Source organism: Hypanus sabinus, chromosome 18, assembly GCF_030144855.1.
Source record: "Hypanus sabinus isolate sHypSab1 chromosome 18, sHypSab1.hap1, whole genome shotgun sequence".
NCBI classification, from domain to species: domain Eukaryota; kingdom Metazoa; phylum Chordata; class Chondrichthyes; order Myliobatiformes; family Dasyatidae; genus Hypanus; species Hypanus sabinus.
Genome location: NC_082723.1, coordinates 38,304,496 through 38,331,129, shown reverse-complemented (window position 1 = coordinate 38,331,129; position 26,634 = coordinate 38,304,496). Strand labels below are relative to the sequence as shown.

Here is a 26,634-nt window from a genome sequence, read left to right as displayed (position 1 = left end):
TGATTTATTAACCCTCTCACTATTTCTTCTGCCTGATCCATGCAGCCTTTGACACCCTGACTAATCAAGAACCTAAAAATCTTTGCTTTAAGTATACCCAATGACTTGCCTTCCATGGCTGTCTATGGCAAAGAACTCAAACAGATTCACCCTCTGGTTAAAGGATTTAGTCATCAGAATTAGAATCGCAATCAGGGTTATTACTAATGACATATGTCATGAAATGTGTTTGTTTTGTGGCTGCAGTACAGTGCAATACATTAAAAAATTACTATGTTACACGAACAAAATGTATTTTGTGTGTGTGTTGCTCTTGATTTCCAGCAGCAGCAAAATGTCTTGTGTTTACTACAAGTTACAATAAGAAATACATATAAAGATAAATAAATAATGCAAAAAGAAAGTAAAAGAGTGAGGTAGTGTTCATGGATTCATGGACAGTTCAGAAATTTGATGGCAGAGGGCAAGAAGCTGTTCTTTAAGCATTGTGGGAGAATCTTTAGGCTCCTGTACCTCCTTCCTGATGGTGGAAGACGGCATGGCCTGGAAAGTGGTCCCCAATGATAGATGCTCTCTTCTTGAGGGGCTACCTTTAAAAGATGTCCTTGATAGTGGGCGCTAGTGTCTATAATAGAGCTGGTTGAGTGTGCAAACCCCTGTGGCTTTATCTGATTCTGTACATTGGAATTTTCCCACCAAGTGTTGTTGGAACCAGTCAAAATGCTCACTGTGAATGCTAGGTCTCCCAACACAGCCAGTTCATTGGTTCTGGTTAAGACTCTTTGACCTGAAATCTTAACACCTTTCCTAATTGCACAGATGCTAACTGATCTGTTGAGTCTTTTCAACCTCTGTAATTAATGTGTTTTTGTTTCAGATTTCCAGCATTCACAGTCTTTTGATTTTTATCCCATTGCAGCCATGTTGCAAACATATGCCGGGGATATTAAACCCAATTCTGATTCTATGTTTCATTCTGATTCAACAGTAACATGACTGAGCCAACACCGTTGATTCTTGTCGCTGTTGTTTTCTGGAATGAGTTCTTGTTATTAAACGTGGAACCCCCTTGAAAAACAAAATGCTATGCAAGTGGTCGCAGAAAAGCATCATGAAAAATCAGCTTTGGTGCCACAACATTAACCAGGTGACAGACATCAGTAACTTCCAACCATTTTTATAATCTCAAAGGAAAACTACTTAATAAAATCTCAAATTTGTGATATTGTCACAAGGGCATTATTAGCCAGTATATACCAATGTATGTACCCAACACCATTGTTTATTTACAGGGCAGCATACTTAAACCATTTACACATTGAGATTTTAAACCAGTAGACTAGCTGTTTATGACAATGTTGCATTACTGCAAAGCATGTGCACCACATGACTATGCAATCAGGATCACAGTATGAACATTTACTTAGAAACCTAGAGAACTGAATTTTCACATTTAAAGATACACTACACAGCACAATACAATAGTAGCTGATGCAATATCCTTCACAATTCAACACGCTCATAAAAAGCTCATTCTCAGGATGTGGATTTTACTGGTAAAGCTGGCATTTATTGCCCATCTTTGGTTGCCACAACACAGTAACTTATGAGGCCAATTCACAGTGAAATTAAATGTCAACCACACTAATTGGAGTCCCATGCAAGCCAGCTTGCTTAGGGTCAACAGGTTTCTTTCCTTGAAGGACTCTATTGAACCAGATGAATTTTTAGACACCCACCCGACAGCTTCACAGTCAGTTTTACTGATACCATATTTTTACTTGCATTTCTGGTGAAATGGGATTTAAACACTTTGTCTGATCAGGACTGCAACATGGTAACATAATTTCTGTGCTACCACAGTCAATGCATAGCAATGATGGGTCTAACTATGTCTAGAATGGGTCTGTCCCCACTACACATAACTTAGATCCACTGAATAATATTGGAGGGCTTGTTCATAGGAAGGAAGATAGTCATAGGCTATGTGATGATATTCATCACTTGGTGAGATAGACAGAGCAATGTCAGATGAAATTAATTCTGATAGCTATTACAGTGCCTATGACACAGGTTCAAGTCCGCTGCCCTATATAAGGAGTTTGTACTTGATCACTTAGCTTTCCTCTGGGTGCTCTGGTTTCCTCCCATATTCCAAAGATGTACAGGTTAGTAGGTTAATTGGTCACATAGGTGTAATTGGGCCAGAAAGGCCTGTTACCATGCCGTTTCTCTAAACAAACAAACAAATTATTCAGTAAATGCAAGATGTTGCACTGTGGAAGGATTGGTAATGGTGGGACATGCATAAGAAACTGTGAAGCTTTAAGAAATATTGTGGTACAGAGGGACCTCGACGTGGAAGTACAAGGTTATCTAAAGATGACAGCACAGGCAGAAACAGTATTGAGGAGACATGTGAGATACTTGTCTTCATTTACTGTGTTGTAGAATACAAGAGCAGGGAGGTCATGGTAGAGCTTTATAAAATATTGGTCAGGCTGTGGTTGGAGTATACAGTCCCAGCTGCCACATTATAGGATTGCACTGGAGAGAAAGCAGAGGAGATTCTCCAGGATGTTGCCTGGGGTGAACACTTTAGGTATGTGAAGAGATTGCAGAAGCTGGCTTTATTTTTCTTGAGCCAAAAATGTGGGTGAAGGGGAGCTGATAGAAATATACAAAATTAGGAGGGACATGTATGGGGAGTCTGTGAGAAACCTTTCCCTATATCAGAGGTATCTAAAACCACAGGACATGGATTTCTGGTAAGGGGGAAGCACTTAGGAACTTTTTCACCCAGCAGATGGTGGGATTAGAACTCTCACAATATTTATTAAGAATCACCAAGAATGGAAAACTACAGATCAAGTACTGGTAAGTGGAATTTGTATAGACAGCTACTTGGTGGTCCACATGGAAATGGGGTTTGAAAGACCTGCTTCTGTGTATGATTGAGTCTTCTGGTAGTCTCCACTGACACCAGATGATCCAAGAATTCCATCCCACCCTATCCTGTGTGCTAGCTTCGGAACACAATGAAGGTTAGTGGCCCTGGCATGGGGAGGGTAAGATCAGACAGATCTCCTCCCTTGTTGGAAAATACAAGCTTGCCTGCATGGTGGTTGGCGAAGGGGGTGGGGGGCTGAATACAGCGGTGTGGGAGCATCCAGTACGCCTCTATGAATCTAATCTCATCATCCAACCCCTTCCACCCACCTATCATCTCTTGGGCAGAATTACCTACAATGGTCCATTACTACGATAAGCTTGGGTTGGAAGAGTAGAAAGGATTAGAAGAAGAATTTCTGACATTACATAGATTTACAGCACAGAAGCTGCCGAATTGAACAAACTATTTTAAACTGTGGTTATGCTTCACATGATCCTCCTCCTAATTTGTCCATCAGTAATATTTCCTTATAGTTCTTTCTGCTCTGTGTACATATTTGGCTACCTCTTAAAAGTATCTACACTATTTATTCAAACACACCAAATGGCGGCTGTAAGCATTTTTACAATTTGGATCTTTTAGTGGCCAACTTATATAATGACCTCATTTTGGAATCCCCCAAACGTTTCCCTCCATCCCTAAAAACCTTTTATTAGGCACCTTCTCTTTTCTAAAGAGCCCCAGCTTGTTCAGATAATTTCTAAAGTTTTTTTTTCTTTCTGAGGGCTAGGCTGAGGGATGGAAACTTAAAAACTGCACTCTCAAATTTCACGCTCAACATTACAGAATGATCTTGGGCTCTATCCTCCCCCATTCCACCCCCACCCGCCTTCAGCATCTACTGCAGTCTTTTTTCATGCAGGCTCCAGACTTAATCACGGGTTCAGTCGGTGCTGAGCTCCTGTCATGGGAGGGCTGGCTCTGCAGTAGCTACTGCAGGCTTCAGCAGAATGAGATTCTATTTTGCGCTGTTTCCTGTTCACCACTGCCCCGTTGCCTTAGCAACCGTGTTAGCTCAAGGAGGTCTGTTTCCCTTCGCCTGTCAGAGAAAGAAAGCAAAAAAAAAGCCCGAAAGCACTGAGGCCCTTCCGAAACTGGGACTGAGAGTGAGGGCAGAGCAGCCTTGGCTCGCTGACTGCTGGCAGGGTTAATTAAATTTTTTTTTAAATCTAGTAGAGCCTCGTTTAGTAATTTCTAAATATTCACCTGCCTCATCGAATGTTAAAGCTGAAGTACATTAGCCATCAGCATAATTTAAAAGGAATTTCACCAACCAATTGCCACGTATCGCCTCCCACCTGAAACCAAGGTTGCCAACGCCTGTCCATGTCCTACAGCCTCCTGGATGTGAAACTGCTGCAAGTGACCCAGGAGAACATTTATATGAGCATTAATCAAAGTGTTTCCTTTTGAACACTTTTAGTGGTTCTAAAAATATTGGAGATGATAGGCATCTAGCTGTTTGATCAGGTGGGACAGTTGGAAGTGGGAAATCATGTGATAACACCTCTAGGAACGCGTCCAACACGCGGTGGTGAGCCGAACCAACCCCTCGTTTTCAGGAGAGGAAGAACATCTTCTGACTGATCAAATACCCTTGATCTTCAAGCAGTCACGAGGTTAGCAAAACATTGTGAGGAATTTTCCACTTTTAACTCCTGTCTGTTACCTGGAGAGGAGGAATTAAGAGTGGCACAAGCTCTGAAGGTACTTGTCCCACTTAGAATGAATCCAAGCAAAGTGTGTAGATTCTAATAGAAGTTTGCAAACCTCATCAGACAGGGAAGAAAAATTACGTGATGGAATATTTTTATCTCTATTTCCCTTCACCTTCCGTGTTTTTTTTCTCTCTTCTCACTGGTGTTCAATGATGCTAAAGACACTACCTCTCACAGGGGATCTGAGCCTCTCCTCAGAAGTTCACAGAGTTCATGAAATCACAGAGTTGTAGAGCACAGAACCAGGCCCTTCAGCCCATCATTTTCAACCTGCCTGCTGTACCAACTTTTACTGAACTCATTTACCTGTGCCAGGTCCATTTACTTCTGTGCCTTGGAGATTCAAAGTACTTGCCCACATATGTACCTCTTAAATGTCTTTAGAGTTCCTGCCCCACTACCTCCTCAGGCAGTGTATCCTGGACTGCAACCACTCCTGGTGTGGAAAAAAATCCCCTCAGATCCCCTCTAAATCGTTTACAGCTCACCTTAAACCAATGCCCTTTCGTCTTTGACAGCCTCACAGGGGAAAAAGATGATTACAATCTACCCTGTATATCCTCATAATTTTATATGCTTCTATCAGGTCTCTCATCAGCCTCTGCCACTTTAGGAAAACAAATCCAGTTTATCCAGTCTCTCCTTACAATCGTAATGCTCCAATCAAGGCAGCACCCTGGGGTATAAGCTCCAATTATTCCTGAAAGTCTCTGGGATACTGGTCCTCGTCTGCACTGAGGGTGCTGACTGTAATTGTGATACAGGTCCTGTCTGTATTGTGGGTGTTGACTTTCCCAGGGATACAGGTTCTTTTTGTACTGTACTCTTATTCTCTGAAATGATAGGAAAATCCAGCTTTAGCAACCGTCCTGGAGGACTTGGGTCATCTACAGTGACATTGCTATCCCTTTCCACCTACCAGTCACAATCTCCTCCTTGTCTTACAGCCAATTAAATTGAAAAAAACCGTGAAGGACATTGAAAGAGAGAAAAAAAAATGAATACGTTGCACTGATACCATCAGCCTGATCAAATGTAATCCAGTATTGTAAGGCTGAGGCCAATATCTGTAATCCAGTAAAGAAGGCATACTTGCCTTCATTGGTCAGGCCTTTGCAAATGAAAGTGGGGAGGTCACGCAGATGCTGCATACAACTTTGGTCAGGCCACATTTTGAGTGTTGTGTGCAATATTGTTCAGGCTTTAGACAATGGAGGCTTTAGAATTGAGTTTATTTAAATCTTACATCCGTCCCACAACAAGAGGGAGTGAATATCTTTGTGTTATGACTCCATCACAATGTACAGACATGTGAATTTATAAGTCTAATGGCCTGTAGGAGGAAGCTGTCCCAGAGCCTGTTGGTCTCCCGGAGCCTGTTGGTCTAATGGCCTGTAGAAAGAAGCTGTCCCGGAGCCTGTTGGTCTAATGGCCTGTAGAATGAAGCTGTCCCGGAGCCTGTTGGTCTAATGGCCTATAGAGAGAAGCTGTCCCGGAGCCTGTTGGTCTGATGGCCTGTAGAAAGAAGCTGTCCCGGAGCCTGTTGGTCTAATGGCCTGTAGAAAGAAGCTGTCCCGGAGTCTGTTGGTCTAATGGCCTGTAGAAAGAAGCTGTCCTGGAGCCTGTTGGTCTGATGGCCTGTAGAAAGAAGCTGTCCCAGAGCCTGTTGGTCTGATGGCCTGTAGTAAGAAGCTGTCCCAGAGCCTGTTGGTCTAATGGCCTGTAGAAAGAAGCTGTCCTGGAGCCTGTTGGTCTGATGGTCTGTAGGAGGAAGCTGTCCCGGAGCCTGTTGGTCTAATGGCCTGTAGTAAGAAGCTGTCCCAGACCCTGTTGGTCTGATGGTCTGTAGTAAGAAGCTGTCCCAGAGCCGGTTGGTCTGATGGCCTGTAGAAAGAAGCTGTCCCAGAGCCTGCTGGTCTGATGGCCTGTAGAAAGAAGCTGTCCCGGAGCCTGTTGGTCTGATGGTCTGTAGAAAGAAGCTGTCCCGGAGCCTGTTGGTCTGATGGCCTGTAGAAAGAAGCTGTCCAAGAGCCTGTTGGTCTAATGGCCTGTAGAAGGAAGCTGTCCCGGAGCCTGCTGGTCTGATGGCCTGTAGAAAGAAGCTGTCATGGAGCCTGTTGGTCTGGTGGCCTGCAGTAAGAAGCTGTCCCGGAGCCTGTTGGTCTGATGGCCTGTAATAAGAAGCTGTCCCAGAGCCTGTTGGTCTAATAGCCTGTAGAAGGAAGTTGTCCCGGGGCCTGTTGGTCCAATGGTCTGTAGGAGGAAGCTGTCCCAGAGCCTGTTGGTGTCCCGGAGCCTGTTGGTCTGATGGCCTGTAGAAAGAAGCTGTCCCGGAGCCCGTTGGTCTAATGGCCTGAAGAAGGAAGCTGTCCCAGAGCCTGTTGGTCTAATGGCCTGTAGAAAGTAGCTGTCCCAGAGGCTGTTGGTCTAATGGCCTGTAGAAGGAAGCTGTCCCAGAGCCTGTTGGTCTAATGGCCTGTAGAAGGAAGCTGTCCCGGAGCCTGTTGGTCTCCCGGAGCCTGTTGGTCTCCCGGAGCCTGTTGGTCTAATGGCCTGTAGAAAGAAGCTGTCCCAGTGCCTGTTGGTCTAATGGCCTGTAGTAAGAAGCTGTCCCAGAGCCTGTTGGTCTGATGGTCTGTAGTAAGAAGCTGTCCCAGAGCCTGTTGGTCTAATGGCCTGTGGAAAGAAGCTGTCCCAGAGCCTGTTGGTCTGATGGCCTGTAGAAAGAAGCTGTCCCAGAGCCTGTTGGTCTGATGGCATGTAGAAGGAAGCTGTCCCAGAGCCTGTTGGTCTCCCAGAGCCTGTTGGTCTAATGGCCTTAGCAGGAAGCTGTCCCGGAGCCAGTTGGTCTAATGGCCTGTAGAAGGAAGCTGTCCCGGAGCCTGTTGGTCTGATGGCATGTAGAAAGAAGCTGTCCCGGATCCTGTTGGTCTGATGGTCTGTAGAAAGAAGCTGTCCCGGACCCTGTTGGTCTGATGGCCTGTAGAAAGAAGCTGTCCGGGAGCCTGTTGGTCTGATGGCCTGTAGAAAGAAGCTGTCCTGGAGCCTGTTGGTCCAATGGTCTGTAGAAGGAAGCTGTCCCGGAGCCTGTTGGTCTAATGGCCTGTAGGAGGAAGCTGTCCCAGAGCCTGTTGGTCTCCCGGAGCCTGTTGGTCTAATGGCCTGTAGAAAGAAGCTGTCCCAGAGCCTGTTGGTCCAATGGCCTGTAGAAGGAAGCTGTCCGAGAGCCTGTTGGTCTGATGGCCTGTAGAAAGAAGCTGTCCTGGAGCCTGTTGGTCCAATGGCCTGTAGAAGGAAGCTGTCCCGGAGCCTGTTGGTCTAATGGCCTGTAGGAGGAAGCAGTCCCAGAGCCTGTTGGTCTCCCGGAGCCTGTTGTTCTAATGGCCTGTAGAAAGAAGCTGTCCCGGAGCCTGTTGGTCTAATGGCCTGTAGAGAGAAGCTGTCCCGGAGCCTGTTGGTCTGATGGCCTGTAGAAAGAAGCTGTCCTGGAGCCTGTTGGTCTGATGGCCTGTAGAGAGAAGCTGTCCCGGAGCCTGTTGGTCTGAAGGCCTGTAGTAAGAAGCTGTCCCGGAGCCAGTTGGTCTCCCGGAGCGTGTTGGTCTAATGGCCTGTAGAGAGAAGCTGTCCCGGAGCCTGTTGGTCTGATGGCCTGTAGAAAGAAGCTGTCCTGGAGCCTGTTGGTCTGATGGCCTGTAGAGAGAAGCTGTCCCGGAGCCTGTTGGTCTGATGGCCTGTAGTAAGAAGCTGTCCCAGAGCCTGTTGGTCTGATGGCCTGTAGTAAGAAGCTGTCCCAGAGCCTGTTGGTCTAATGGCCTGTAGAAAGAAGCTGTCCCGGAGCCAGTTGGTCTGATGGCCTGTAGAAAGAAGCTGTCCCAGAGCCTGTTGGTCTGATGGCCTGTAGAGAGAAGCTGTCCCAGAGCCTGTTGGTCTGATGGCCTGTAGAAAGAAGCTGTCCTGGAGCCTGTTGGTCCAATGGCCTGTAGTAAGAAGCTGTCCCAGAGCCTGTTGGTCTGATGGCCTGTAGTAAGAAGCTGTCCCAGAGCCTGTTGGTCTAATGGCCTGTAGAAAGAAGCTGTCCCGGAGCCAGTTGGTCTGATGGCCTGTAGAAAGAAGCTGTCCCAGAGCCTGTTGGTCTGATGGCCTGTAGAAAGAAGCTGTCCCAGAGCCTGTTGGTCTGATGGCCTCTAGAAAGAAGCTGTCCCGGAGCCAGTTGGTCTCCCGGAGCCTGTTGGTCAGATGGCCTGTAGAAAGAAGCTGTCCCAGAGCCTGTTGGTCTGATGGCCTGTAGAAAGAAGCTGTCCCAGAGCTTGTTGGTCTGATGGCCTGTAGAAGGAAGCTGTCCCAGAGACTGTTGGTCTGATGGCCTGTAGAAAGAAGCTGTCCCAGAGCCTGTTGGTGTGATGGCCTGTAGAAAGAAGCTGTCCCAGAGACTGTTGGTCTGATGGCCTGTAGAAAGAAGCTGTCCCAGAGCCTGTTGGTCTGATGGCCTGTAGAAGGAAGCTGTCCCAGAGACTGTTGGTCTGATGGCCTGTAGAAAGAAGCTGTCCCAGAGCCTGTTGGTCTGATGGCCAGTAGAAAGAAGCCGTCCCAGAGACTGTTGGTCTGATGGCCTGTAGAAAGAAGCTGTCCCAGAGCCTGTTTTTCTGATGGACTGTAGAAGGAAGCTGTCCCAGAGCCTGTTGGTCTGATGGCCTGTAGAAAGAAGCTGTCCCGGAGCCTGTTGGTCTAATGGCCGGTAGAAGGAAGCTGTCCCAGAGCCTGTTGGTCTGATGGCCTGTAGAAGGAAGCTGTCCGAGAGCCTGTTGGTCTGATGGCCTGTAGAAGAAGCTGTCCTGGAGCCGGTTGGTCCAATGGCCTGTAGAAGGAAGCTGTCCGAGAGCCTGTTGGTCTGATGGCCTGTAGAAAGAAGCTGTCCTGGAGCCGGTTGGTCCAATGGCCTGTAGAAGGAAGCTGTCCCAGAGCCTGCTGGTCTAATGGCCTGTAGAAAGAAGCTGTCCCAGAGCCTGTTGGTCTAATGGCCTGTAGAAAGAAGCTGTCCAAGAGCCTGTTGGTCTGATGGTCTGTAGTAAGAAGCTGTCCCAGAGCCTGTTGGTCTGATGGGCTGTAGAAAGAAGCTGTCATGGAGCCTGTTGGTCTAATGGCCTGTAGTAAGAAGCTGTCCCAGAGCCTGTTGGTCTGATGGTCTGTAGTAAGAAGCTGTCCCAGAGCCTGTTGGTCTGATGGCCTGTAGCAAGAAGCTGTCATGGAGCCTGTTGGTCTCCCGGAGCCTGTTGGTCTAATGGCCTGTAGCAGGAAGCAGTCCCGGAGACAGTTGCTCTAATGGCCTGTAGAAAGAAGCTGTCCCGGAGCCTGTTGGTCTGATGGCCTGTAGAAGGAAGCTGTCCCGGAGCCTGTTGGTCTGATGGCATGTAGAAGGAAGCTGTCCCAGAGCCTGTTGGTCTCCCGGAGCCTGTTCGTCTAATGGCCTGTAGTAAGAAGCTGTCCCAGAGCCTGTTGGTCTGATGGCCTGTAGTAAGAAGCTGTCCCAGAGCCTGTTGGTCTAATGGCCTGTGGAAAGAAGTTGTCCCAGAGCCTGTTGGTCTGATGGCCTGTAGAAAGAAGCTGTCATTGTGCCTGTTGGTCTCCCGGACCCTGTTGGTCTAATGGCCTGTAGCAGGAAGCTGTCCCAGTGCCAGTTGGTCTAATGGCCTGTAGAAAGAAGCTGTCCCGGAGCCTGTTGTTCTGATGGCGTGTAGAAGGAAGCTGTCCCGGAACCTGTTGGTCTCCCGGAGCCTGTTGGTCTAATGGCCTGTAGAAAGAAGCTGTCCCAGAGCCTGTTGGTCTGATGGTCTGTAGTAAGAAGCTGTCCCAGAGCCTGCTGGTCTAATGGCCTGTAGAAAGAAGCTGTCATGGAGCCTGTTGGTCTCCCGGAGCCTGTTGGTCTAATGGCCTGTTGAAAGAAGGTGTCATGGAGTCTGTTGGTCTGATGGCCTGTAGTAAGAAGCTGTCCCAGAGCCTGTTGGTCTGATGGCCTGTAGTAAGAAGCTGTCCCAGAGCCTGTTGGTCTAATGGCCTGTAGTAAGAAGCTGTCCCAGAGCCTGTTGGTCTAATGGCCTGTGGAAAGAAGTTGTCCCAGAGCCTGTTGGTCTGATGGCCTGTAGAAGGAAGCTGTCCCGGAGCCTGTTGGTCTGATGGCATGTAGAAGGAAGCTGTCCCGGAGCCTGTTGGACTCCCGGAGCCTGTTGGTCTAATGGCCTGTAGAAAGAAGCTGTCCCGGAGCCTGTTGGTCTGATGCCCTGTAGAAGGAAGCTGTCCCAGAGCCTGTTGGTCTAATGGCCTGTAGAAAGAAGCTGTCATGGAGCCTGTTGGTCTCCCGGAGCCTGTTGGTCTAATGGCCTGTAGAAAGAAGGTGTCATGGAGTCTGTTGGTCTGATGGTCTGTAGTAAGAAGCTGTCCCAGAGCCTGTTGGTCTGATGGCCTGTAGAAGGAAGCTGTCCCAGAGCCTGTTGGTCTAATGGCCTGTAGAAAGAAGCAGTCATGGAGCCTGTTGGTCTCCCGGAGCCTGTTGGTGTAATGGCATGTAGCAGGAAGCAGTCCCGGAGCCAGTTGGTCTAATGGCCTGTAGAAAGAAGCTGTCCCGGAGCCTGTTGGTCTGATGGCAAGTAGAAGGAAGCTGTCCCGGACCCTGTTGGTCTGATGGCAAGTAGAAGGAAGCTGTCCCAGAGCCTGTTGGTCTAATGGCCTGTAGAAAGAAGCTGTCCAAGAGCCTGTTGGTCTGATGGTCTGTAGTAAGAAGCTGTCCCAGAGCCTGTTGGTCTGATGGGCTGTAGAAAGAAGCTGTCATGGAGCCTGTTGGTCTAATGGCCTGTAGTAAGAAGCTGTCCCAGAGCCTGTTGGTCTGATGGTCTGTAGTAAGAAGCTGTCCCAGAGCCTGTTGGTCTGATGGCCTGTAGCAAGAAGCTGTCATGGAGCCTGTTGGTCTCACGGAGCCTGTTGGTCTAATGGCCTGTAGCAGGAAGCAGTCCCGGAGACAGTTGCTCTAATGGCCTGTAGAAAGAAGCTGTCCCGGAGCCTGTTGGTCTGATGGCCTGTAGAAGGAAGCTGTCCCGGAGCCTGTTGGTCTGATGGCATGTAGAAGGAAGCTGTCCCAGAGCCTGTTGGTCTCCCGGAGCCTGTTCGTCTAATGGCCTGTAGTAAGAAGCTGTCCCAGAGCCTGTTGGTCTGATGGCCTGTAGTAAGAAGCTGTCCCAGAGCCTGTTGGTCTAATGGCCTGTGGAAAGAAGTTGTCCCAGAGCCTGTTGGTCTGATGGCCTGTAGAAAGAAGCTGTCATTGTGCCTGTTGGTCTCCCGGACCCTGTTGGTCTAATGGCCTGTAGCAGGAAGCTGTCCCAGTGCCAGTTGGTCTAATGGCCTGTAGAAAGAAGCTGTCCCGGAGCCTGTTGTTCTGATGGCGTGTAGAAGGAAGCTGTCCCGGAACCTGTTGGTCTCCCGGAGCCTGTTGGTCTAATGGCCTGTAGAAAGAAGCTGTCCCAGAGCCTGTTGGTCTGATGGTCTGTAGTAAGAAGCTGTCCCAGAGCCTGTTGGTCTGATGGCCTGTAGAAAGAAGCTGTCATGGAGCCTGTTGGTCTGATGGCCTGTAGAAAGAAGCTGTCCCGGAGCCTGTTGGTCTGATGGCTTGTAGAAGGAAGCTGTCCCGGAGCCTGTTGGTCTCCCGGAGCCTGTTGGTCTAATGGCCTGTAGAAAGAAGCTGACCCTGAGCCTGCTGGTCTAATGGCCTGTAGAAAGAAGCTGTCATGGAGCCTGTTGGTCTCCCGGAGCCTGTTGGTCTAATGGCCTGTTGAAAGAAGGTGTCATGGAGTCTGTTGGTCTGATGGCCTGTAGTAAGAAGCTGTCCCAGAGCCTGTTGGTCTGATGGCCTGTAGTAAGAAGCTGTCCCAGAGCCTGTTGGTCTAATGGCCTGTAGTAAGAAGCTGTCCCAGAGCCTGTTGGTCTAATGGCCTGTGGAAAGAAGTTGTCCCAGAGCCTGTTGGTCTGATGGCCTGTAGAAGGAAGCTGTCCCGGAGCCTGTTGGTCTGATGGCATGTAGAAGGAAGCTGTCCCGGAGCCTGTTGGACTCCCGGAGCCTGTTGGTCTAATGGCCTGTAGAAAGAAGCTGTCCCGGAGCCTGTTGGTCTGATGCCCTGTAGAAGGAAGCTGTCCCAGAGCCTGTTGGTCTAATGGCCTGTAGAAAGAAGCTGTCATGGAGCCTGTTGGTCTCCCGGAGCCTGTTGTTCTGATGGCGTGTAGAAGGAAGCTGTCCCGGAGCCTGTTGGTCTAATGGCCTGTAGAAAGAAGCTGTCCCGGAGCCTGTTGGTCTGATGGCAAGTAGAAGGAAGCTGTCCCGGAGCCTGTTGGTCTGATGGCAAGTAGAAGGAAGCTGTCCCGGAGCCTGTTGGTCTGATGGCAAGTAGAAGGAAGCTGTCCCGGAGCCTGTTGGTCTGATGGCAAGTAGAAGGAAGCTGTCCCGGAGCCTGTGGGTCTGATGGCAAGTAGAAAGAAGCTGTCCCGGAGCCTGTTGGTCTGATGCCCTGTAGAAGGAAGCTGTCCCAGAGCCTGTTGGTCTAATGGCCTGTAGAAAGAAGCTGTCATGGAGCCTGTTGGTCTCCCGGAGCCTGTTGGTCTAATGGCCTGTAGAAAGAAGGTGTCATGGAGTCTGTTGGTCTGATGGTCTGTAGTAAGAAGCTGTCCCAGAGCCTGTTGGTCTGATGGCCTGTAGAAGGAAGCTGTCCCAGAGCCTGTTGGTCTAATGGCCTGTAGAAAGAAAAGGTCATGGAGCCTGTTGGTCTCCCGGAGCCTGTTGGTGTAATGGCGTGTAGCAGGAAGCAGTCCCGGAGCCAGTTGGTCTAATGGCCTGTAGAAAGAAGCTGTCCCGGAGCCTGTTGGTCTGATGGCAAGTAGAAGGAAGCTGTCCCGGACCCTGTTGGTCTGATGGCAAGTAGAAGGAAGCTGTCCCGGAGCCTGTTGGTCTGATGGCAAGTAGAAGGAAGCTGTTCCGGAGCCTGTTGGTCTCCCGGAGCCTGTTGGTCAGATGGCCTGTAGTAAGAAGCTGTCATGCAGCCTGTTGGTCTCCCGGAGCCTGTTGGTCTGATGGCCTGTAGTAAGAAGCTGTCCCAGAGCCTGTTCGTCTAATGGCCTGTGGAAAGAAGTTGTCCCAGAGCCTGTTGGTCTGATGGCCTGTAGAAAGAAGCTGTCATTGAGCCTGTTGGTCTCCCCGACCCTGTTGGTCTAATGGCCTGTAGCAGGAAGCTGTCCCAGTGCCAGTTGGTCTAATGGCCTGTAGAAAGAAGCTGTCCCGGAGCCTGTTGGTCTGATGGCCTGTAGAAGGAAGCTGTCCCGGAGCCTGTTGTTCTGATGGCGTGTAGAAGGAAGCTGTCCCGGAGCCTGTTGGTCTAATGGCCTGTAGAAAGAAGCTGTCCCGGAGCCTGTTGGTCTGATGGCAAGTAGAAGGAAGCTGTCCCGGAGCCTGTTGGTCTGATGGCAAGTAGAAGGAAGCTGTCCCGGAGCCTGTTGGTCTGATGGCAAGTAGAAGGAAGCTGTCCCGGAGCCTGTTGGTCTGATGGCAAGTAGAAGGAAGCTGTCCCGGAGCCTGTGGGTCTGATGGCAAGTAGAAGGAAGCTGTCCCGGAGCCTGTTGGTCTGATGGCCTGTAGAAGGAAGCTGTCCCGGAGCCTGTTGGTCTGATGGCAAGTAGAAGGAAGCTGTCCCGGAGCCTGTTGGTCTGATGGCAAGTAGAAGGAAGCTGTCCCGGAGCCTGTTGGTATGATGGCAAGTAGAAGGAAGCTGTCCCGGAGCCTGTGGGTCTGATGGCCTGTAGAAGGAAGCTGTCCCGGAGCCTGTTGGTCTCCCGGAGCCTGTTGGTCAGATGGCCTTTAGTAAGAAGCTGTCATGGAGCCTGTTGGTCTCCCGGAGCCTGTTGGTCTGATGGCCTGTAGAAAGAAGCTGTCATGGAGCCTGTTGGTCTCCTGGAGCCAGTTGGTCTAATGGCCTGTAGAAAGAAGGTGTCATGGAGTCTGTTGGTCTGATGGCCTGTAGTAAGAAGCTGTCCCAGAGCCTGTTGGTCTGATGGCCTGTAGTAAGAAGCTGTCCCAGAGCCTGTTGGTCTAATAGCCTGTAGTAAGAAGATGTCCCAGAGCCTGTTGGTCTAATGGCCTGTAGAAAGAAGCTGTCCCAGAGCCTTTTGGTCTAATGGCCTGTAGAAAGAAGCTGTCCCAGAGCCTGTTGGTCTGATGGTCTGTAGTAAGAAGCTGTCCCAGAGCCTTTTGGTCTAATGGCCTGTAGAAAGAAGCTGTCCCAGAGCCTGTTGGTCTAATGGCCTGTAGAAAGAAGCTGTCCCAGAGCCTGTTGGTCTGATGGTCTGTAGTAAGAAGCTGTCCCAGAGCCTGTTGGTCTGATGGCCTGTAGAAAGAAGCTGTCATGCAGCCTGTTTGTCTCCCGGAGCCTGTTGGTCTAATGGCCTGTAGCAGGAAGCAGTCCCGGAGCCAGTTGTTCTAATGGCCTGTAGAAGGAAGCTGTCCCGAAGCCTGTTGGTCTGATGGCATGTAGAAGGAAGCTGTCCCGGAGCCTGTTGGTCTCCAGGAGCCTGTTGGTCTAATAGCCTGTAGAAAGAAGCTGTCCCAGAGACTGTTGGTCTAATGGCCTGTAGAAAGAAGCTGTCAAGGAGCCTGTTGGTCTCCCGGAGCCTGTTGGTCTAATGGCCTGTAGTAAGAAGCTGTCCCAGAGCCTGTTGGTCTGATGGCCTGTAGTAAGAAGCTGTCCCAGAGCCTGTTGGTCTAACGGCCTGTAGAAAGAAGCTGTCCCAGAGCCTGTTGGTCTGATGGCCTGTAGAAAGAAGCTGTCCCAGAGCCTGTTGGTCTGATGGCCTGTAGAAGGAAGCTGTCCCGGAGCCTGTTGGTCTGATGGCATGTAGAAGGAAGCTGTCCCAGTGCCTGTTGGTCTAATGGCCTGTAGAAAGAAGCTGTCATGGAGCCTGTTGGTCTCCCGGAGCCTGTTGGTGTAATGGCGTGTAGCAGGAAGCAGTCCCGGAGCCAGTTGGTCTAATGGCCTGTAGAAAGAAGCTGTCCCGGAGCCAGTTGGTCTGATGGCAAGTAGAAGGAAGCAGTCCCGGAGCCTGTTGGTCTGATGGCAAGTAGAAGGAAGCTGTCCCGGAGCCTGTTGGTCTGATGGCAAGTAGAAGGAAGCTGTCCCGGAGCCTGTTGGTCTGATGGCAAGTAGAAGGAAGCTGTCCCGGAGCCTGTTGGTCTGATGGCAAGTAGAAGGAAGCTGTCCCGGAGCCTGTGGGTCTGATGGCCTGTAGAAGGAAGCTGTCCCGGAGCCTGTTGGTCTGATGGCAAGTAGAAGGAAGCTGTCCCGGAGCCTGTTGGTCTCCCGGAGCCTGTTGGTCAGATGGCCTGTAGTAAGAAGCTGTCATGGAGCCTGTTGGTCTCCCGGAGCCTGTTGGTCTAATGGCCTGTAGAAAGAAGGTGTCATGGAGTCTGTTGGTCTGATGGCCTGTAGTGAGAAGCTGTCCCAGAGCCTGTTGGTCTGATGGCCTGTAGTAAGAAGCTGTCCCAGAGCCTGTTGGTCTAATGGCCTGTAGTAAGAAGCTGTCCCAGAGCCTGTTGGTCTAATGGCCTGTGGAAAGATGTTGTCCCAGAGCCTGTTGGTCTGATGGCCTGTAGAAGGAAGCTGTCCCGGAGCCTGTTGGACTCCCGGAGCCTGTTGGTCTAATGGCCTGTAGAAAGAAGCTGTCCCGGAGCCTGTTGGTCTGATGCCCTGTAGAAGGAAGCTGTCCCAGAGCCTGTTGGTCTAATGGCCTGTAGAAAGAAGCTGTCATGGAGCCTGTTGGTCTCCCGGAGCCTGTTGGTCTAATAGCCTGTAGAAAGAAGGTGTCATGGAGTCTGTTGGTCTGATGGTCTGTAGTAAGAAGCTGTCCCAGAGCCTGTTGGTCTGATGGCCTGTAGAAGGAAGCTGTCCCAGAGCCTGTTGGTCTAATGGCCTGTAGAAAGAAGCAGTCATGGAGCCTGTTAGTCTCCCGGAGCCTGTTGGTGTAATGGCGTGTAGCAGGAAGCAGTCCCGGAGCCAGTTGGTCTAATGGCCTGTAGAAAGAAGCTGTCCCGGAGCCAGTTGGTCTGATGGCAAGTAGAAGGAAGCAGTCCCGGAGCCTGTTGGTCTGATGGCAAGTAGAAGGAAGCTGTCCCGGAGCCTGTTGGTCTGATGGCAAGTAGAAGGAAGCTGTCCCGGAGCCTGTTGGTCTGATGGCAAGTAGAAGGAAGCTGTCCCGGAGCCTGTTGGTCTGATGGCAAGTAGAAGGAAGCTGTCCCGGAGCCTGTGGGTCTGATGGCCTGTAGAAGGAAGCTGTCCCGGAGCCTGTTGGTCTGATGGCAAGTAGAAGGAAGCTGTCCCGGAGCCTGTTGGTCTCCCGGAGCCTGTTGGTCAGATGGCCTGTAGTAAGAAGCTATCATGGAGCCTGTTGGTCTCCCGGAGCCTGTTGGTCTGATGGCCTGTAGTAAGAAGCTGTCCCAGAGCCTGTTGGTCTAATGGCCTGTGGAAAGAAGTTGTCCCAGAGCCTGTTGGTCTGATGGCCTGTAGAAAGAAGCTGTCATTGAGCCTGTTGGTCTCCCGGAGCCTGTTGGTCTAATGGCCTGTAGCAGGAAGCAGTCCCGGAGCCAGTTGGTCTCCCGGAGCCTGTTGGTCTAATGGCCTGTAGCAGGAAGCAGTCCCGGAGCCAGTTGCTCTAATGGCCTGTAGAAAGAAGCTGTCCCAGAGCCTGTTGGTCTGATGGCCTGTAGAAAGAAGCTATCCCGGAGCCTGTTGGTCTGATTGCCTGTAGAAGGAAGCTGTCCCGGAGCCTGTTGGTCTGATGGCATGTAGAAGGAAGCTGTCCCAGAGCCTGTTGGACTCACGGAGCCTGTTGGTCTAATGGCCTGTAGAAAGAAGCTGACCCAGAGCCTCTTGGTCTAATGGCCTGTAGAAAGAAGCTGTCATGGAGCCTGTCGGTCTCCCGGAGCCTGTTGGTCTAATGGCCTGTAGAAAGAAGGTGTCATGGAGTCTGTTGGTCTGATGGCCTGTAGTAAGAAGCTGTCCCAGAGCCTGTTGGTCTGATGGCCTGTAGTAAGAAGCTGTCCCAGAGCCTGTTGGTCTAATGGCCTGTAGTAAGAAGCTGTCCCAGAGCCTGTTGGTCTAATGGCCTGTAGAAAGAAGCTGTCCCGGAGCCTGTTGGTCTGATGGCAAGTAGAAGGAAGCTGTCCCGGAGCCTGTTGGTCTGATGGCAAGTAGAAGGAAGCTGTCCCGGAGCCTGTTGTTCTGATGGCAAGTAGAAGGAAGCTGTCCCGGAGCCTGTTGGTCTGATGGCAAGTAGAAGGAAGCTGTCCCGGGGCCTGTGGGTCTGATGGCCTGTAGAAGGAAGCTGTCCCGGAGCCTGTTGGTCTGATGGCAAGTAGAAGGAAGCTGTCCCGGAGCCTGTTGGTCTGATGGCAAGTAGAAGGAAGCTGTCCCGGAGCCTGTTGGTCTGATGGCAAGTAGAAGGAAGCTGTCCCGGAGCCTGTGGGTTTGATGGCCTGTAGAAGGAAGCTGTCCCGGAGCCTGTTGGTCTCCCGGAGCCTGTTGGTCAGATGGCCTGTAGTAAGAAGCTGTCATGGAGCCTGTTGGTCTAATGGCCTGTAGAAAGAAGGTCTCATGGAGTCTGTTGGTCTGATGGCCTGTATTAAGAAGCTGTCCCAGAGCCTGTTGGTCTAATAGCCTGTAGTAAGAAGATGTCCCAGAGCCTGTTGGTCTAATGGCCTGTAGAAAGAAGCTGTCCCAGAGCCTGTTGGTCTAATGGCCTGTAGAAAGAAGCTGTCCCAGAGCCTGTTGGTCTGATGGTCTGTAGTAAGAAGCTGTCCCAGAGCCTTTTGGTCTAATGGCCTGTAGAAAGAAGCTGTCCCAGAGCCTGTTGGTCTAATGGCCTGTAGAAAGAAGCTGTCCTAGAGCCTGTTGGTCTGATGGTCTGTAGTAAGAAGCTGTCCCAGAGCCTGTTGGTCTGATGGCCTGTAGAAAGAAGCTGTCATGCAGCCTGTTTGTCTCCGGGAGCCTGTTGGTCTAATGGCCTGTAGTAGTAAGCTGTCCCGGAGCCAGTTGTTCTAATGGCCTGTAGAAGGAAGCTGTCCCGAAGCCTGTTGGTCTGATGGCATGTAGAAGGAAGCTGTCCCGGAGCCTGTTGGTCTCCCGGAGCCTGTTGGTCTAATAGCCTGTAGAAAGAAGCTGTCCCAGAGACTGTTGGTCTAATGGCCTGTAGAAAGAAGCTGTCAAGGAGCCTGTTGGTCTCCCGGAGCCTGTTGGTCTAATGGCCTGTAGTAAGAAGCTGTCCCAGAGCCTGTTGGTCTGATGGCCTGTAGTAAGAAGCTGTCCCAGAGCCTGTTGGTCTAACGGCCTGTAGAAAGAAGCTGTCCCAGAGCCTGTTGGTCTGATGGCCTGTAGAAAGAAGCTGTCCCGGAGCCTGTTGGTCTGATGGCCTGTAGAAGGAAGCTGTCCCGGAGCCTGTTGGTCTGATGGCATGTAGAAGGAAGCTGTCCCAGAGCCTGTTGGTCTAATGGCCTGTAGAAAGAAGCTGTCATGGAGCCTGTTGGTCTCCCGGAGCCTGTTGGTCTAATGGCCTGTAGAAAGAAGGTGTCATGGAGTCTGTTGGTCTGATGGCCTGTAGTAAGAAGCTGTCCCAGAGCCTGTTGGTCTGATGGCCTGTAGTAAGAAGCTGTCCCAGAGCCTGTTTGTCTAATGGCCTGTAGTAAGAAGCTGTCCCAGAGCCTGTTGGTCTAATGGCCTGTGGAAAGATGTTGTCCCAGAGCCTGTTGGTCTGATGGCCTGTAGAAGGAAGCTGTCCCGGAGCCTGTTGGTCTGACGCCCTGTAGAAGGAAGCTGTCCCAGAGGCTGTTGGTCTAATGGCCTGTAGAAAGAAGGTGTCATGGAGTCTGTTGGTCTGATGGTCTGTAGTAAGAAGCTGTCCCAGAGCCTGTTGGTCTGAAGGCCTGTAGAAGGAAGCTGTCCCAGAGCCTGTTGGTCTAATGGCCTGTAGAAAGAAGCAGTCATGGAGCCTGTTGGTCTCCCGGAGCCTGTTGGTCTAATGGCGTGTAGCAGGAAGCAGTCCCGGAGCCAGTTGGTCTAATGGCCTGTAGAAAGAAGCTGTCCCGGAGCCTGTTGGTCTGATGGCAAGTAGAAGGAAGCTGTCCCGGAGCCTGTTGGTCTGATGGCAAGTAGAAGGAAGCTGTCCCGGAGCCTGTTGGTCTGATGGCAAGTAGAAGGAAGCAGTCCCGGAGCCTGTGGGTCTGATGGCAAGTAGAAGGAAGCTGTCCCGGAGCCTGTTGGTCTGATGGCAAGTAGAAGGAAGCTGTCCCGGAGCCTGTTGGTCTGATGGCAAGTAGAAGGAAGCTGTCCCGGAGCCTGTTGGTCTGATGGCAAGTAGAAGGAAGCTGTCCCGGAGCCTGTGGGTCTGATGGCCTGTAGAAGGAAGCTGTCCCGGAGCCTGTTGGTCTGATGGCAAGTAGAAGGAAGCTGTCCCGGAGCCTGTTGGTCTAATGGCCTGTAGAAAGAAGCTGTCCCAAAGCCTGTTGGTCTGATGGTCTGTAGTAAGAAGCTGTCCCAGAGCCTGTTGGTCTGATGGCCTGTAGAAAGAAGCTGTCATGGAGCCTGTTGGTCTCCCGGAGCCTGTTGGTCTAATGGCCTGTAGCAGGAAGCAGTCCCGGAGCCAGTTGCTCTAATGGCCTGTAGAAAGAAGGTGTCATGGAGCCTGTTGGTCTGATGGCCTGTAGAAAGAAGCTGTCCCGGAGCCTGTTGGTCTGATGGCCTGTAGAAAGAAGCAGTCATGGAGCCTGTTGGTCTCCCGGAGCCTGTTGGCCTAATGGCGTGTAGCAGGAAGCAGTCCCGGAGCCAGTTGGTCTAATGGCCTGTAGAAAGAAGCTGTCCCGGAGCCTGTTGGTCTGATGGCAAGTAGAAGGAAGCTGTCCCGGAGCCTGTTGGTCTGATGGCAAGTAGAAGGAAGCTGTCCCGGAGCCTGTGGGTCTGATGGCAAGTAGAAGGAAGCTGTCCCGGAGCCTGTTGGTCTGATGGTCTGTAGTAAGAAGCTGTCCCAGTGCCTGTTGGTCTGATGGCCTGTAGAAAGAAGCTGTCATGGAGCCTGTTGGTCTAATGGCCTGTAGCAGGAAGCAGTCCCGGAGCCAGTTGCTCTAATGGCCTGTAGAAAGAAGGTGTCATGGAGCCTGTTGGTCTGATGGCCTGTAGAAAGAAGCTGTCCCGGAGCCTGTTGGTCTGATGGCCTGTAGAAAGAAGCAGTCATGGAGCCTGTTGGACTCCCGGAGCCTGTTGGCCTAATGGCGTGTAGCAGGAAGCAGTCCCGGAGCCAGTTGGTCTAATGGCCTGTAGAAAGAAGCTGTCCCGGAGCCTGTTGGTCTGATGGCAAGTAGAAGGAAGCTGTCCCGGAGCCTGTTGGTCTGATGGCAAGTAGAAGGAAGCTGTCCCGGAGCCTGTGGGTCTGATGGCAAGTAGAAGGAAGCTGTCCCGGAGCCTGTTGGTCTGATGGTCTGTAGTAAGAAGCTGTCCCAGAGCCTGTTGGTCTGATGGCCTGTAGAAAGAAGCTGTCATGGAGCCTGTTGGTCTCCCAGAGCCTGTTGGTCTAATGGCCTGTAGCAGGAAGCAGTCCCGGAGCCAGTTGCTCTAATGGCCTGTAGCAGGAAGCTGTCAGGGAGCCTGTTGGTCTGATGGCATGTAGAAGGAAGCTGTCCCAGAGCCTGTTGGTCTAATGGCCTGTAGAAAGAAGCTGACCCAGAGCCTGTTGGTCTAATGGCCTGTAGAAAGAAGCTGTCATGGAGCCTGTTGGTCTCCCGGAGCCTGTTGGTCTAATGGCCTGTAGAAAGAAGGTGTCATGGAGTCTGTTGGTCTGATGGCCTGTAGTAAGAAGCTGTCCCAGAGCCTGTTGGTCTGATGGCCTGTAGTAAGAAGCTGTCCCAGAGCCTGTTGGTCTAATGGCCTGTAGTAAGAAGCTGTCCCAGAGCCTGTTGGTCTAATGGCCTGTGGAAAGAAGTTGTCCCAGAGCCTGTTGGTCTGATGGCCTGTAGAAGGAAGCTGTCCCGGAGCCTGTTGGTCTGATGGCATGTAGAAGGAAGCTGTCCCGGAGCCTGTTGGACTCCCCGAGCCTGTTGGTCTAATGGCCTGTAGAAAGAAGCTGTCCCGGAGCCTGTTGGTCTGATGCCCTGTAGAAGGAAGCTGTCCCAGAGCCTGTTGGTCTAATGGCCTGTAGAAAGAAGCTGTCATGGAGCCTGTTGGTCTCCCGGAGCCTGTTGGTCTAATGGCCTGTAGAAAGAAGGTGTCATGGAGTCTGTTGGTCTGATGGTCTGTAGTAAGAAGCTGTCCCAGAGCCTGTTGGTCTGATGGCCTGTAGAAGGAAGCTGTCCCAGAGCCTGTTGGTCTAATGGCCTGTAGAAAGAAGCAGTCATGGAGCCTGTTGGTCTCCCAGAGCCTGTTGGTCTAATGGCGTGTAGCAGGAAGCAGTCCCGGAGCCAGTTGGTCTAATGGCCTGTAGAAAGAAGCTGTCCCGGAGCCTGTTGGTCTGATGGCCTGTAGTAAGAAGCTGTCCCAGAGCCTGTTGGTCTGATGGCCTGTAGTAAGAAGCTGTCCCAGAGCCTGTTGGTCTAATGGCCTGTGGAAAGAAGTTGTCCCAGTGCCTGTTGGTCTGATGCCCTGTAGAAGGAAGCTGTCCCGGAGCCTGTTGGTCTGATGGCATGTAGAAGGAAGCTGTCCCGGAGCCTGTTGGACTCCCGGAGCCTGTTGGTCTAATGGCCTGTAGAAAGAAGCTGTCCCGGAGCCTGTTGGTCTGATGGCCTGTAGAAGGAAGCTGTCCCAGAGCCTTTTGGTCTAATGGCCTGTAGAAAGAAGCTGTCATGGAGCCTGTTGGTCTCCCGGAGCCTGTTGGTCTAATGGCCTGTAGCAGGAAGCAGTCCCGGAGCCAGTTGGTCTAATGGCCTGTAGAAAGAAGGTGTCCCGGAGCCTGTTGGTCTGATGGCAAGTAGAAGGAAGCTGTCCCGGAGCCTGTTGGTCTGATGGCAAGTAGAAGGAAGCTGTCCCGGAGCCTGTTGGTCTGATGGCAAGTAGAAGGAAGCTGTCCCGGAGCCTGTTGGTCTGATGGCAAGTAGAAGGAAGCTGTCCCGGAGCCTGTTGGTCTGATGGCAAGTAGAAGGAAGCTGTCCCGGAGCCTGTGGGTCTGATGGCCTGTAGAAGGAAGCTGTCCCGGAGCCTGTGGGTCTGATGGCCTGTAGAAGGAAGCTGTCCCGGAGCCTGTTGGTCTGATGGCAAGTAGAAGGAAGCTGTCCCGGAGCCTGTTGGTCTGATGGCCTGTAGAAGGAAGCTGTCCCAGAGCCTGTTGGTCTAATGGCCTGTAGAAAGAAGCTGTCATGGAGCCTGTTGGTCTCCCAGAGCCTGTTGGACTAATGGCCTGTAGAAAGAAGGTGTCATGGAGTCTGTTGGTCTGATGGTCTGTAGTAAGAAACTGTCCCAGAGCCTGTTGGTCTGATGGCCTGTAGAAGGAAGCTGTCCCAGAGCCTGTTGGTCTAATGGCCTGTAGAAAGAAGCTGTCATGGAGCCTGTTGGTCTCCCGGAGCCTATTGGTCTAATGGCCTGTAGCAGGAAGCAGTCCCGGAGCCAGTTGGTCTAATGGCCTGTAGAAAGAAGCTGTCCCGGAGCCTGTTGGTCTGATGGCAAGTAGAAGGAAGCTGTCCCGGAGCCTGTTGGTCTGATGGCAAGTAGAAGGAAGCAGTCCCGGAGCCTGTGGGTCTGATGGCAAGTAGAAGGAAGCTCTCCCGGAGCCTGTTGGTCTGATGGCAAGTAGAAGGAAGCTGTCCCGGAGCCTGTTGGTCTGATGGCAAGTAGAAGTAAGCTGTCCCGGAGCCTGTTGGTCTGATGGCAAGTAGAAGGAAGCTGTCCCGGAGCCTGTGGGTCTGATGGCCTGTAGAAGGAAGCTGTCCCGGAGCCTGTTGGTCTGATGGCAAGTAGAAGGAAGCTGTCCCTGAGCCTGTTGGTCTAATGGCCTGTAGAAAGAAGCTGTCCCAAAGCCTGTTGGTCTGATGGTCTGTAGTAAGAAGCTGTCCCAGAGCCTGTTGGTCTGATGGCCTGTAGAAAGAAGCTGTCATGGAGCCTGTTGGTCTCCCGGAGCCTGTTGGTCTAATGGCCTGTAGCAGGAAGCAGTCCCGGAGCCAGTTGCTCTAATGGCCTGTAGAAAGAAGGTGTCATGGAGCCTGTTGGTCTGATGGCCTGTAGAAAGAAGCTGTCCCGGAGCCTGTTGGTCTGATGGACTGTAGAAAGAAGCAGTCATGGAGCCTGTTGGTCTCCCGGAGCCTGTTGGCCTAATGGCGTGTAGCAGGAAGCAGTCCCGGAGCCAGTTGGTCTAATGGCCTGTAGAAAGAAGCTGTCCCGGAGCCTGTTGGTCTGATGGCAAGTAGAAGGAAGCTGTCCCGGAGCCTGTTGGTCTGATGGCAAGTAGAAGGAAGCTGTCCCGGAGCCTGTGGGTCTGATGGCAAGTAGAAGGAAGCTGTCCCGGAGCCTGTTGGTCTGATGGTCTGTAGCAAGAAGCTGTCCCAGAGCTTGTTGGTCTGATGGCCTGTAGAAAGAAGCTGTCATGGAGCCTGTTGGTCTAATGGCCTGTAGCAGGAAGCAGTCCCGGAGCCAGTTGCTCTAATGGCCTGTAGAAAGAAGGTGTCATGGAGCCTGTTGGTCTGATGGCCTGTAGAAAGAAGCTGTCCCGGAGCCTGTTGGTCTGATGGCCTGTAGAAAGAAGCAGTCATGGAGCCTGTTGGTCTCCCGGAGCCTGTTGGCCTAATGGCGTGTAGCAGGAAGCAGTCCCGGAGCCAGTTGGTCTAATGGCCTGTAGAAAGAAGCTGTCCCGGAGCCTGTTGGTCTGATGGCAAGTAGAAGGAAGCAGTCCCGGAGCCTGTTGGTCTGATGGCAAGTATAAGGAAGCTGTCCCGGAGCCTGTGGGTCTGATGGCAAGTAGAAGGAAGCTGTCCCGGAGCCTGTTGGTCTGATGGTCTGTAGTAAGAAGCTGTCCCAGAGCCTGTTGGTCTGATGGCCTGTAGAAAGAAGCTGTCATGGAGCCTGTTGGTCTCCCAGAGCCTGTTGGTCTAATGGCCTGTAGCAGGAAGCAGTCCCGGAGCCAGTTGCTCTAATGGCCTGTAGCAGGAAGCTGTCAGGGAGCCTGTTGGTCTGATGGCATGTAGAAGGAAGCTGTCCCAGAGCCTGTTGGTCTAATGGCCTGTAGAAAGAAGCTGACCCAGAGCCTGTTGGTCTAATGGCCTGTAGAAAGAAGCTGTCATGGAGCCTGTTGGTCTCCCGGAGCCTGTTGGTCTAATGGCCTGTAGAAAGAAGGTGTCATGGAGTCTGTTGGTCTGATGGCCTGTAGTAAGAAGCTGTCCCAGAGCCTGTTGGTCTGATGGCCTGTAGTAAGAAGCTGTCCCAGAGCCTGTTGGTCTAATGGCCTGTAGTAAGAAGCTGTCCCAGAGCCTGTTGGTCTAATGGCCTGTGGAAAGAAGTTGTCCCAGAGCCTGTTGGTCTGATGGCCTGTAGAAGGAAGCTGTCCCGGAGCCTGTTGGTCTGATGGCATGTAGAAGGAAGCTGTCCCGGAGCCTGTTGGACTCCCCGAGCCTGTTGGTCTAATGGCCTGTAGAAAGAAGCTGTCCCGGAGCCTGTTGGTCTGATGCCCTGTAGAAGGAAGCTGTCCCAGAGCCTGTTGGTCTAATGGCCTGTAGAAAGAAGCTGTCATGGAGCCTGTTGGTCTCCCGGAGCCTGTTGGTCTAATGGCCTGTAGAAAGAAGGTGTCATGGAGTCTGTTGGTCTGATGGTCTGTAGTAAGAAGCTGTCCCAGAGCCTGTTGGTCTGATGGCCTGTAGAAGGAAGCTGTCCCAGAGCCTGTTGGTCTAATGGCCTGTAGAAAGAAGCAGTCATGGAGCCTGTTGGTCTCCCAGAGCCTGTTGGTCTAATGGCGTGTAGCAGGAAGCAGTCCCGGAGCCAGTTGGTCTAATGGCCTGTAGAAAGAAGCTGTCCCGGAGCCTGTTGGTCTGATGGCCTGTAGTAAGAAGCTGTCCCAGAGCCTGTTGGTCTAATGGCCTGTAGTAAGAAGCTGTCCCAGAGCCTGTTGGTCTGATGCCCTGTAGAAGGAAGCTGTCCCGGAGCCTGTTGGTCTGATGGCATGTAGAAGGAAGCTGTCCCGGAGCCTGTTGGACTCCCGGAGCCTGTTGGTCTAATGGCCTGTAGAAAGAAGCTGTCCCGGAGCCTGTTGGTCTGATGGCCTGTAGAAGGAAGCTGTCCCAGAGCCTGTTGGTCTAATGGCCTGTAGAAAGAAGCTGTCATGGAGCCTGTTGGTCTCCCGGAGCCTGTTGGTCTAATGGCCTGTAGCAGGAAGCAGTCCCGGAGCCAGTTGGTCTAATGGCCTGTAGAAAGAAGGTGTCCCGGAGCCTGTTGGTCTGATGGCAAGTAGAAGGAAGCTGTCCCGGAGCCTGTTGGTCTGATGGCAAGTAGAAGGAAGCTGTCCCGGAGCCTGTGGGTCTGATGGCAAGTAGAAGGAAGCTGTCCCGGAGCCTGTTGGTCTGATGGTCTGTAGTAAGAAGCTGTCCCAGAGCCTGTTGGTCTGATGGCCTGTAGAAAGAAGCTGTCATGGAGCCTGTTGGTCTCCCAGAGCCTGTTGGTCTAATGGCCTGTAGCAGGAAGCAGTCCCGGAGCCAGTTGCTCTAATGGCCTGTAGCAGGAAGCTGTCAGGGAGCCTGTTGGTCTGATGGCATGTAGAAGGAAGCTGTCCCAGAGCCTGTTGGTCTAATGGCCTGTAGAAAGAAGCTGACCCAGAGCCTGTTGGTCTAATGGCCTGTAGAAAGAAGCTGTCATGGAGCCTGTTGGTCTCCCGGAGCCTGTTGGTCTAATGGCCTGTAGAAAGAAGGTGTCATGGAGTCTGTTGGTCTGATGG

The 26,634-nt window shown here is 51.6% G+C and overlaps 1 long non-coding RNA gene across 2 annotated transcripts in view; it reads left to right on the top strand.

Annotated features, from left to right (window-relative positions):
* Positions 1-4,481: 4,481 nt before the first annotated feature.
* The window catches only part of LOC132407519 (uncharacterized), a 164,551-nt gene continuing 142,398 nt past the window's right edge, over positions 4,482-26,634 (top strand). For both annotated transcript variants that reach the window (XR_009516494.1, XR_009516493.1), the window contains exon 1: positions 4,482-4,572. This is a non-coding gene — a long non-coding RNA (uncharacterized LOC132407519). The remainder of the gene's footprint in view (positions 4,573-26,634) is intronic.